The sequence below is a fragment of the Drosophila ananassae genome (genome assembly GCF_017639315.1).
Source record: "Drosophila ananassae strain 14024-0371.13 chromosome Y unlocalized genomic scaffold, ASM1763931v2 tig00000099, whole genome shotgun sequence".
Lineage (NCBI taxonomy): Eukaryota > Metazoa > Arthropoda > Insecta > Diptera > Drosophilidae > Drosophila > Drosophila ananassae.
In genome coordinates, this window is record NW_025319061.1 from 382681 (window position 1) to 394580 (window position 11900).

At 41.1% G+C, this 11900-nt stretch overlaps 1 long non-coding RNA gene across 1 annotated transcript; it reads right to left on the reverse strand.

The window, feature by feature from the left end:
- Positions 1-3322: 3322 nt before the first annotated feature.
- Positions 3323-4460, reverse strand: LOC123258192. Its single transcript, XR_006507992.1, has 2 exons — positions 4415-4460; positions 3323-4029 (listed from the first exon to the last, which is right to left on the reverse strand). It is a non-coding gene; the product is annotated as an uncharacterized LOC123258192 (long non-coding RNA).
- Positions 4461-11900: the final 7440 nt, after the last annotated feature.

The window sequence follows — 11900 nt, forward strand, 5'->3', positions numbered from 1 at the left end:
CTTTGGCTGATCCACAGTTCTTTCGACCGCAGCGGATCGATTTGCTTATCGGAGCCAGTCTATTCTATGATCTGCTGTGTGTGGGTCAAATCCTGCTCTCAGCTGGCCTACCGGTGCTGCAGAAAACCCGACTTGGATGGGTTGTGTGTGGCGGTGGTTCACATCTGGAGAGAAAGTCGTTCGTAGCCAAAGCCCGCAGGACGTTGTGAAGAGCTCAAGCCAGCTGGATGAGCGCTTAGAGTTTCTGCTCCGTACATTTTGGGAAATCGAAGACTGCTCCGAGCCCATTGTTAAGTGGACGAAAGAGGAATTGGATTGCGAGACGCATTTCGTGCAGAATTCTGCTCGGCTCGAGTCAGGCGCCTAATCGGTGAAGCTGCCGTTTATGGTCAGCTTTGAGTTGCTAGGTGAATCGTACTCACGAGCCGTGCGGCGATTTCTCTCCCTCGAAACACTGCGTTTTGAAGGAGGACAGCTCAACAACCAAGCTCAGGGTTGTTTTTGATGGTTCGGCTGCCACTACGTCTGGGTTCATTGAAGGACGTTTTGATGTCTGGTCCAGTTATCCAACCAAAGCTGCTGCACATTCTTCTAAGGTTTCGTTGCCATCGAGTGGCCATTACAGGAGATATTTGCAAAATGTACCGACGCGTCAGAGTTGTCCTCGGGCAGCTATCTGCAGTGCATTCTTTGGCGGAATTCCACCCAGGATGAGTTGCAGGTTTTTAAACTGGATACGGACAAAGTATTTTTAACCATTCGAGCAATGCAACAGATGTCTATGTTTCCAAAGGGTACCGAAATTCTGCGTCGCGATTTTTATGTTGATGATCTAATTTCCGGAGGTGACTCAATAGAGGAGGCTACCAACATAATGCAGCAAACATCGGGGATCCTCGCCAAGGGCCTATTTCGGTTGAGAAAGTGGTGCTCCAATGTTTCTGAAGTGCTCTCTGACGTACTGGAAGAGGATCGAGAGTCGTTCCTAAGGTTTGATGATGGCAGCAACTTTACGAAGACTCTTGGCCTAGCTTGGGATCCTTCTACTGATCGCTTGCTATTTTCGTTTGAAGGGCTTCAGTCACCCTCGAAGACCACTAGGCGCATCATCCTCTCCTCAATCGCCCGGCTTTATGATCCGATAGGGGTTGTTGGATCTGTCATTACGAAGGCGAAGATTTTTCTTCAGAAGCTATGCCGTGAGAAGTTGTTCTGGGATGAAAGTCTACCTTAAGCTCTTCACTCCGATTGATTTGTTCCAGCTTCGCCATGGCGCAGCGTGTTGAATTCTCTAGATGGTCACTATCATCACAGTCTGAAGTGGAGATTCATGGATTTTGTGACGCCAGCATCGAGGCTTATGGTGCTCGTGTCGAAGGGTACCAGGTCAGAAAGTCATTTACTCTGCTGAATCACCCGAGTCGCTCCTCTAAAAACAGTTACGGTAACGAAACGGGAGTTATCTGGAGCAGAGTTGCCGGCTCGGCTTATGTCGGAAGTAGCTCTGTTGAAGGTCTACGATGGGAGGTATTTCTGCTGGTGCGATTCTGCTGTGGCGCTGTCCTGGATTCGGGAGGAGCCCGCTCGTTTTTATGTTTTCGTCGCCAATCGAGTTTGAACAATCCAGGCATTGACCAGAACGATGGAATGGCGTTATGTTCCTACATCTTTGAACCCGGCAGACATCCTTTCGCTTGGTGCTCTTCCCAAAGAGTTAGTTACTGACAACCTGTGGTCCCATGGTCCTGCGTTTCTTCTTGGACTTCAAGACCAGTGGCCAGCAGCGGTGCTATCTGAAAAACCCACTCTAGAGCTAAGGGCAAGGGTTCTGCTAATCAAATCCCCGTACGTTGACGTGACAGCTGGTTCCAAGTATGCCAACTCTTTTCCAGCACTGCAGCGTGTGTTCGCTTATGTGCACAAGTTCTCACAGCGAGTCCGTCACAAGGGTGTCTCTGCTAGCGACATCAAGGCTGGAACCCACCTACTATTGCGTCTGGTGCAGCGTGTGTATTTTTGGGATGACATAAATGCGCTTCAGAATGGAAAGGAAATTTCGTCAGCCAGCATACTTGCCACATCTTCTTCTTTTTTAGATAAGTTTGGCCTGTTTCGTGTGGACGGTCGTTTAAGAAATTCTACATTGGATTTTGATAGTCGTCATCCAATTATATTGCCTAGAAGCCATCCAGTTACTCGGGCTATAATTGTTGATTTCCATGAGCTTAATCTACACAAGGGGCCTCGTGCTCTGCTGGCTATTATTCAATCCCAATACTGGCCGATCGGGGGGAGGAAAACGGTGACGAAGGCATTGCACAAGTGTATCCGATGCTTCCGCACCAAACCTTGGTTGCTGGAGCACATTATGGCTGATCTCCCGAGGCAAAGAGTCAGCGGTTGCCAGGTTTTCGGAGTGACTGGTGTGGAATTTTGCGGCCCATTTTACTATAAGCCAATAGTTCGCAATAAAGCTCACGTAAATTGTTACGTGAGTGTTTTCATTTGCTTTGCTGCTGAAGCCGTGCACTTAGAGCTTGTAAAGGATCTATCCACATCTGCGTTTTTACATGCTTTAAAACGGTTTATATGCACGCGCAGAAAGCCTCAGCACATTTGGTCTGACAATGCGACCAATTTTGTTGGAGCTAAAAACGAGCTAAAGGAGCTGCTCCAACTCTTTATACGCGATGAGCATCAACGAGCGTTTCTGGAGTTTTGCGCGATTGAGTTTTTCGCATTTTGGTGGACTCTGGGAAGCGGCTGTTGTAACATGTAACCATGTAAGCGGGCAGATGGTTGTGTAGCTGCAAGGAGGTTGCACGCGCTGGTTCCGGCTTTTTGGTCGGTAGAAGGGAGTGGATCCCTAGGGTCCTTGTGCTACTCGCTCGCAGTTATCAATCGATTATTTAAAAGATATTCGCGTGCGGGGGGGGTTAGTACGTACTGAAGGAAATATCGGGAAAGGGAATAAAAAGGATTCTTGCATTGCTTTCGACATTCAGAGTAATTAAGGCCGTTGCGACTGCGCTGGTGGAGTTGCAGCAGACGATGTAAAGCTGAGCGGATGTTTTGCCACAGCCGTTGCCCACCCTTCCATGATCACCAAGTCCGCGAAATAATTTTTTTGATGATCCCAAAGAAAATCCGGCTATTTAATTTCACCTGCCATCTTCATCCTGCATGACTCCTCTAGATAATAGATTAGCAATTCATTTTTAAACGTTATAACGTTTATTCATGGTTATTAAGGCAAAAGAAGGAAATTTAAATCAAGTATATAATTAAATGTATCTATTAGATAGGTTATAATCGAGAAAACAAATTATCTTAGAATTTATATCTTTATAAGTTGGTATAAGAAATAATAAGTCGCATTAATAGGCAATAATATTATATATGTCTATATAAAATTAATAACAAGAATCATGTTTATGAAGAGAATCTTGTCTTCCATAGCGGGTATTCTCTAATATTATTTCCTAAATGTATATCGTAAAATGTCTCCATAGTAACTTATTCATTTCCAATTCAAATTTGATAGCAAGGGTTTATGAATAACTTTAGCAAGGGTTTTTTTTTTTTTTTTTAAGTTGGAACACGGCAAGAGTATTAAAAATAATGTTCCAAGATTCCATTAATTTTTATTAAATATTTCTTAATTAATTTAAGAAAAGAAATGTAATTCATTTTTCTTTGTTGTCATTGCGGAAGGCCATTATTAAATATTGGGAATAAAAAAAAGGAAAATATATATATAGCCAGCACGTGCCAGAAAGATTTTCGTTTTTATTTTTTCTTTCTTTTCTTTCAGTGTACCGTTGTTCGGTATTTAATTGGAACCGCGTGGTTCGATTTTACCGTATGGGAGATAAAAATCTTTCAGGTAAAGCTTTTATTACACTGAGAAAAATCAGCCTAACCACCAACAATATTTAATTTGGGGTAATGAGTTTTTTTTTTTTCACTTATGTACATCGAGTTTAATTTCCACGTCCAAAAGATCTTTTGTCGGGTTGAGCGATGAATCTATAATTTTAGGGCATAGAGGTTATTTTTATGTATGTATATATATATATATTCACCAAATTAATTAATATTTCCATACCGTTCAGTTTTAGTATTTAAATAATAAAAAGAAATACAAAATTAAGGGAACTGGAAACGTTATTTTCTTACATTATTAAACTCCAAGCTCCAAAAAAAAAACTACATACTACCAAAATAAAAATAGCTAAATCAAATTAATAGTTCCGGAAACCAATACGGGACAAGCGTAACTGTCTTGGGCGATGAGTGACGTCATTGGATGAGAATAATTCGGGGGCATATGCTGGCCATTGGCGGGTTTTAATTAATGAGGGAAAATTATTGCACATGCACCTTAATCCCAAAAGAAAATTGTGTCTCTCACACTAATTTATAATAAATCCATCAGATCCCGCGGCGTGGCGCTGGAATTACCCTAAGAAGGGCTTCCTTGGGGGATTGTAAACTTATTCCCAATGTAAGAACAATACACAAATGGGTTCTTACTGGGTGCCAATTCGACCTAAAAAAAATAAGTCGAATTAAAAAAAAACGCGTGAGGCCGAAAACAAAGGTTTTATTTACCTTGAATTGGCACCGCAAAAATGTAATTCACTTTTAATACACTGAGCGCTGCTCACTTCCCTCTGCGTTTAGTTTTGGGAAACTTATGTGGAAATTCCCCACCACGTGTCTTTTTTTTTTTTTTCCCCGGGGTTAAATATATACTGGAGTTTAACCGCGAGCGATGCGCTTATCTTAGCAGCCACAAGATAAAAGAAGTTGGCCGCTGCTTATTCTATGCTTAGACCGATACTTAAATGCTCAATTCTGGGTAGATAATTGATTATCAATAGATAAGAAACTTTAAGCTTAACCAAGCTTTTTGTTTTTTTGTTTTGTATTTTCGGTTATTCCAAGCTTAACTAAATGAGGTTTACTTTTAGGCATTTGGTTTGTTGTTAAGTTACAACAAGCGCATTACATTTTCCCCCCCACTAAAATCTAACTTGGGGTGGAACAACACAAGGAAGATTCCCGCTTGTTGTCTACGCTTATGGCTTAATATCTTTGGCATGGAAATTTCCGATCAGGCGGCCTTGTAGATCTTCTAGCTCGTAATATACCTTCCCTAACTTTCTTCGCACTCGCGCTTTAAGGAAATTGGGAGCCAGCTTGGAGCTAAACCCTTTTGCGAAATTGCTTTGTTGGAAATTGCGTCGGAAAATTTCTTGACCTACTTTAAAAGAAACGTCCCTTGTGCGCGTGTTGTAGAACTTTTCATTCCGATTGCGTTGGGCTATCATGGTTTTCTGGGCTTTGCTGCGTAAAATGTCTAGGGAGTCTTCCTTATTAAATTGGACACTTCGATCTTCTAGCATACCTAAATCTCGTAGTAGTTGAAAAGTTTCGCCATTCGTGACCATATGTTGACCAAACGTTAGCTTATATGGGCTAGTGTTTATGGCCAGATGAACTCCCGATCGTAGAGCGCAGTTGATGCTACTAAGGTTTTCGTCCCAGTTACTCTGATTTGGGTTTATGTAAGCCTTTATGGCTGAAAGAACTGATCTATTCACTCTTTCCGACGCGTTTGCCTGTGGGGAATAAAAGGCCGTATATGTATGTCTGATATTATATTTGTTTAACAAGCAATTAAAAGTTTGCGATTTAAACTGAACTCCATTATCAGAAACCACATATTCTGGAACCCCAAAACAATGAAAAAGATCTTCTTCCAAATATCGCACAATCGAGTCGGCGGTAAACTTGCGGACTGGTTTCAAAAAGGGAAACTTAGTGAGATGGTCGAGCACCACAAATATACCTACATTTCCCGATTTACTGCGTGGATAGGGTCCTAAAAAGTCAACAAATATCTTCTGAAAGAAACGCTGGGGTATTCCAGTGTTTCCCATAGGAGGTTTAAATGATCGATTAGGGTGTTTCGTGGCCTTACAAATATCACAACTATTGATGAAAGTTTTTATGTCGTTAACCATGTTAGGCCAGAAATAATAACGTCGGAGCCTTTCTATGGTTTTGTTTATACCTCCGTGGGCATGCAATGGGTCTCCATGAGCAGTCTTAATGGCATTCGGTACGAGTGGGCGTGGAACCCAAAGTTTCCAGCATTGGTCATCGGAAATTTTGGTATCCTCTGCATGTTCGGAGCGTCGGTATATATGTTTACCTTGAATTTTGAGATCCGGTAGGGAAGAGCTATTAAGGCGGATCTTACTCCTAAGCGAATCGTATTCGGTTGAATCGAATTCGGTGGAATTGACGTCAACTATTAGACTATCACAAGCAAGGGTTGACAAGTCTTCGGTAAAGGTTCGCGAAAGAGCGTCGGGGACTACGTTGTGAGTACCTTTTCGATGAAGTATCTTGAATTGGAATCCTTGAAGCTTAAGAGACCAACGGGCGAGACGCGAGCTTAGATCTGCCTGGGCCATAAGCCATTTTAAGGAGGCATGATCTGTAACTATTACGAAATCCTGTCCTTCGACATAAGCTCTAAATTTTTTCACGCCCAAAACAGCGGCATAGCACTCCTTCTCGGTAACGGTGTATTGACGTTGACAACGATTTAGCTTCTTTGACATGAAAGCGATCGGCACCTCTGCGCCATCTTTATTCACTTGCATTAAGACTGCACCTACTCCTGTGTGGCTTGCGTCGCAATGAAGTGAGAACGGGAGCGAAAAATTGGGACAGTGCAGTACCGGGGCTGCACACATGCTTGCCTTTATGGACTCAAAAGCCCCCTGGGCTTCACTTGTCCACTCAAACTTCCGATTGGTTTTCAAGGTGTCTGTCAACGGGGAAGTAATAGCGGAATAATCCTTAATGAACTTATGATACCATCCGGTCATTCCAAGGAATCTTCGAACCTGTTTAACCGAACGGGGTGTTGGGTAATCTCTGACTGCAGCTATCTTATCAGGATCGGTGCTAATAATACCATTACCTATCACGTGTCCTAAGTACTTCACCTCTTTCCGACAGAATTTACTTTTTTCAACATTAATTGTAAGATTTGCACGAGCCAGGTTGGAAGCGACTACCGATAAGACTTCAAGATGTCGTTCGAAGGTATCGGAGACAATGAGTAAGTCGTCTAAATATATAAAAACCTCATTTCGTAAGTAGGCTGGAACTATTTTATCCATAAGTCGCGACATAGACTGCGGCGCATTAGTGAGGCCAAAGGGCATGACCACAAATTCATACAACGGACGTCCGGGTACTGAGAAGGCCGTTTTATCGCGAGATTTCGGGTCTAGCGGTATTTGCCAAAAAGCATCTTTTAAATCGAGGCTAGTAATGAATTCAGCTTTTGGCAATCTACTTAAGATACCATCGATTATTGGCATTGGATATGCATCCTTTACGGTGACGGAATTCACCTTCCTACTATCTACGCAGAGTCTTACTTTTCCTGGTTTCTTCACTAACACTACTGGAGATGACCAAGAGCTGTTAGATTCTTGAATAACTCCTAATTCGAGCATTCGATCGAGCTCGTCATACATAAGTTTCTCAATTGCCGGTGACACGGCATAATGCCGCTGCTTAATCGGTTTAGCTTCTCCCACATCGATCGAGTGTGAAATTAACGATGTACGTCCTAGTCCCTGCTTAGAAAATGACGGGAATAATTTGATAACGTTCTGCAATGAATTCTGTTGATCCTTCGAAAGTTCTCTCATACTTGGATCGCTAATGGAGGCTAGATTATGATTTTTGGTTAACAGATGCATTGGGAGTAAGTCAAAGGCGGTCCAAAAGTCAATTCCCAGATATAAGTCTTCGACTAAAGTAGGAACTAAATAAAAATACAAGGTTTTTGTTTCTCCTCGGTAAGTAATGTCAGTTGAAAATTTTCCGACTATAGTTTGACTTTTCCCGTCAGCAGTTTTGATCTTGGAGGTCATTAACTTGTATTTAAGGTTTTCCTGAAGTAGATCGTTTGCAAACCTACCACCTATGCAACTTACAGAAGCACCAGTGTCCATTAATCTAACTACAGACTTTCCACAAAGCATCACTTGAGCGTGAGGACGTAAGTCAAGAGGATTATCTAATATGGATGAAAGGATTAATTTCTTTTCTATTTTACATTGTTTTTTAAAAGCTTCTCGACGACCAGTAGACCGTTTTCTCTTAACGTCTATCTTAGATATAGGGAATGGTATACATTTAGGTTGCGGTAGGGGACCCTACAGAAATGGGGTCGTCGGAAAGTGTTACTCTGTATTGGTCGCTCTGCTGATTAACTGTTTGCGTGCACTTTTCTGTGGTGCACGCCCTTGATAGTTTTTTTGAGCGTTTGGGTTACAAGTCCGACATGTAGGTTTATACGTATCGGCCTTCCCACAACCATAGCAAAATATTTTTCGATCAGCCAGACATTCTTGATATCTGTGACCTTTAGCGGAACAATTCCAGCAGGAAACCTCCAGCACAGAGAGCTCGTATTCGTCCTGACCTGAATCCTCATCTGATGAAGGTGCCACCTCTGGGTTCTGAAGAGAATTGACTTGTCGCCTAGGAGTGGGTCGAGAAGTCGATAGGGGATTCGGTTTTGAGACAGTTCTTAAGAACATTTCTCTTGTGCGGACCACTGTTCTTAACTCCTTGAGAGTAGTTGTAGGGACGTACAATATTTCATGTTGAATTTCCGGCAACAAATTATATCTTAATGTTTCCACTAGGGAAGCTTCAGACAATGGGTTTGAAAGTTTGTCGGCTAGGGCCGCTATGACACCATAGAAATCGTCAAACAGTTCATTATGACGTTGCTTGCGGTGTTCTATTTCTGACCTAATACTCCTATCGGTCCTATCATCGCTAAATTGTCCACGAAGGGCCTGACACAGACCTGGCCAAGTAAGTACAGTGACACTTTTGTGATATCGCCAGAACCATTCGCTAGCGCTACCCTCGAACAAATTACTGGCATATTTGGCCGTTAAATTAAAATCCCCCTCTAAAGTTTGGATCTTCAGAGCCTCTACACGATAGATAAAGTCTTCAGCTGACATAGAAGACCTTCCAGTGAATCTGAGTTTCCAATTTGCCATTATTTGGCTTATCCGATCGGGTCGTACTTCATAATGATTAGGATGCGGCAACTGAGTTGGTAATCCCATGGAAGATTCTGATCTTGTTTCCGGTGGATTCTGAAATGGCAAACCCGATTGTGCCCTTGTTTGCCTACTAGATGGAGATTCATTGGCTGAACCCGCTAAACTACTATCACGAAGACAACCTGAGAGTGCTTGAATAATCTTGTTAGTCTGATCGGTTAAGCTAGAAGCTATCATCTGAGTTTGTTCTATCATGGCTGCTTTTATTGCTTCGGCAAGAGTTGAAGGTACCGTTTCAGCCGTATTGGTGGGTTCTTGCGGTTGATTGGTGATAGTCTGAACCATATTATTCGAGTCTGAATTAGGAACCTCTGACTGTTGTACGGCAGCCATTCGTTTTGTTTGAAGTCGAGTCTGTAGGGATTGAGATGTTGAAGCCATGATGGAGCTTGTAGTGGATAATCGATCTGAACTCAGGTTTTCCACAGACGCCGAATTAGATTGCGTTAGTTCCTGCTTACAGACGGGACACTTTTTTGACTTTCCTACTTTGGAATTGTAACACGCACGGTGAAAGATATGCCCACAAGATGTAGATAATAATTGCGCTTGGTAAACTATTATTTCGGAGCAAATGAAACAATGTTCTCCTGTATCACTCGTTTGAGACAAATTCTCCGTGCTATGGGATAACACCATTTCGGGGTTTCCTAATTATAATTTGTTTACCTAATAATTTTTCTTTTTTTTTTTTTTTGAATTTAAGTTTACTTCTTACCTACTATGTGGAATATGCTGTCTTCAACTTCATAGAATAAATTTATAAAAATAAAAATATAAGAATATATGAATTTAAGAGTTAAAAATTTCAAAACAAAATCTAGGAGTCATGCATTCTGCTTCTGGCTGATAGGAATTAATTTGTATTTTTGTCTTTATATGAACGAAAGTGTTGCAAGATCTTAATTCTTTTTATAATCGTTAACCTCGTAAAACTTCGGCGGCCCATCTTCCGAATCATTGGACATCTTCCAGAAGTATTTACAAGGCTTTGAATATAAGGATTGAGCCATGGCCATTAAGTATTCGGTTGGAAAAGTGTCTCTATCAGAAAAAGATATATTCCTAGTCCGTATACTCTTCGAGCCACAACAGAGGATTAGGTTAGAGAGGATATTCTGTTGGAAAGGCGCCTGCATCAGACAAAGATATTTTCCAATTCAGATTTATCTCTCAACCACAACGGAGAACAGCACAGGATGGAAATTTTAAGGGATGACTGCGGCTTGAAATCCGCCAATTCAATTGCGCTTAAACTTTACCAGCCCTGCCTAAACACCGGACTAGGTTAAGCCGCGATGACTCCGGAGTTATATCCAATTAAAGATGTAACGCATCCAGGTAGTCGAAGCTTAACCACAGTATCTAGTTATCGGAGTTAAACACTTGGCCTTGAAGTCTATGAGAATTTCTTGGATCCGAAGTGGCCTCCGAAACTAACTAATACGTACGAGGGTATATGTCGGATGGAATGACATAGATATTTTAATTTTTGTACATTTTATTTTCCTGGGCAGCCTTAAACGGCTAGCCCCATGTTGGGCGCCATCTTAAATAATATTGTAACATGTAACCATGTAAGCGGGCAGATGGTTGTGTAGCTGCAAGGAGGTTGCACGCGCTGGTTCCCGCTTTTTGGTCGGTAGAAGGGAGTGGATCCCTAGGGTCCTTGTGCTACTCGCTCGCAGTTATCAATCGATTATTTAAAAGATATTCGCGTGCGGGTGGGGTTAGTACGTATTGAAGGAAATATCGGGAAAGGGAATAAAAAGGATTCTTGCATTGCTTTCGACATTCAGAGTAATTAAGGCCGTTGCGACTGCGCTGGTGGAGTTGCAGCAGACGATGTAAAGCTGAGCGGATGTTTTGCCACAGCCGTTGCCCACCCTTCCATGATCACCAAGTCCGCGAAATAATTTTTTTGATGATCCCAAAGAAAATCCGGCTATTTAATTTCACCTGCCATCTTCATCCTGCATGACTCCTCTAGATAATAGATTAGCAATTCATTTTTAAACGTTATAACGTTTATTCATGGTTATTAAGGCAAAAGAAGGAAATTTAAATCAAGTATATAATTAAATGTATCTATTAGATAGGTTATAATCGAGAAAACAAATTATCTTAGAATTTATATCTTTATAAGTTGGTATAAGAAATAATAAGTCGCATTAATAGGCAATAATATTATATATGTCTATATAAAATTAATAACAAGAATCATGTTTATGAAGAGAATCTTGTCTTCCATAGCGGGTATTCTCTAATATTATTTCCTAAATGTATATCGTAAAATGTCTCCATAGTAACTTATTCATTTCCAATTCAAATTTGATAGCAAGGGTTTATGATTAACTTTAGCAAGGGTTTTTTTTTTTTTTTAAAGTTGGAACACGGCAAGAGTATTAAAATTAATGTTCCAAGATTCCATTAATTTTTATTAAATATTTCTTAATTAATTTAAGAAAAGAAATGTAATTCATTTTTCTTTGTTGTCATTGCGGAAGGCCATTATTAAATATTGGGAATAAAAAAAAGGAAAATATATATATATAATCAACTGTTAGCCAGCACGTGCCAGAAAGATTTTCGTTTTTATTTTTTCTTTCTTTTCTTTCAGTGTACCGTTGTTCGGTATTTAATTGGAACCGCGTGGTTCGATTTTACCGTATGGGAGATAAAAATCTTTCAGGTAAAGCTTTTATTACACTGAGA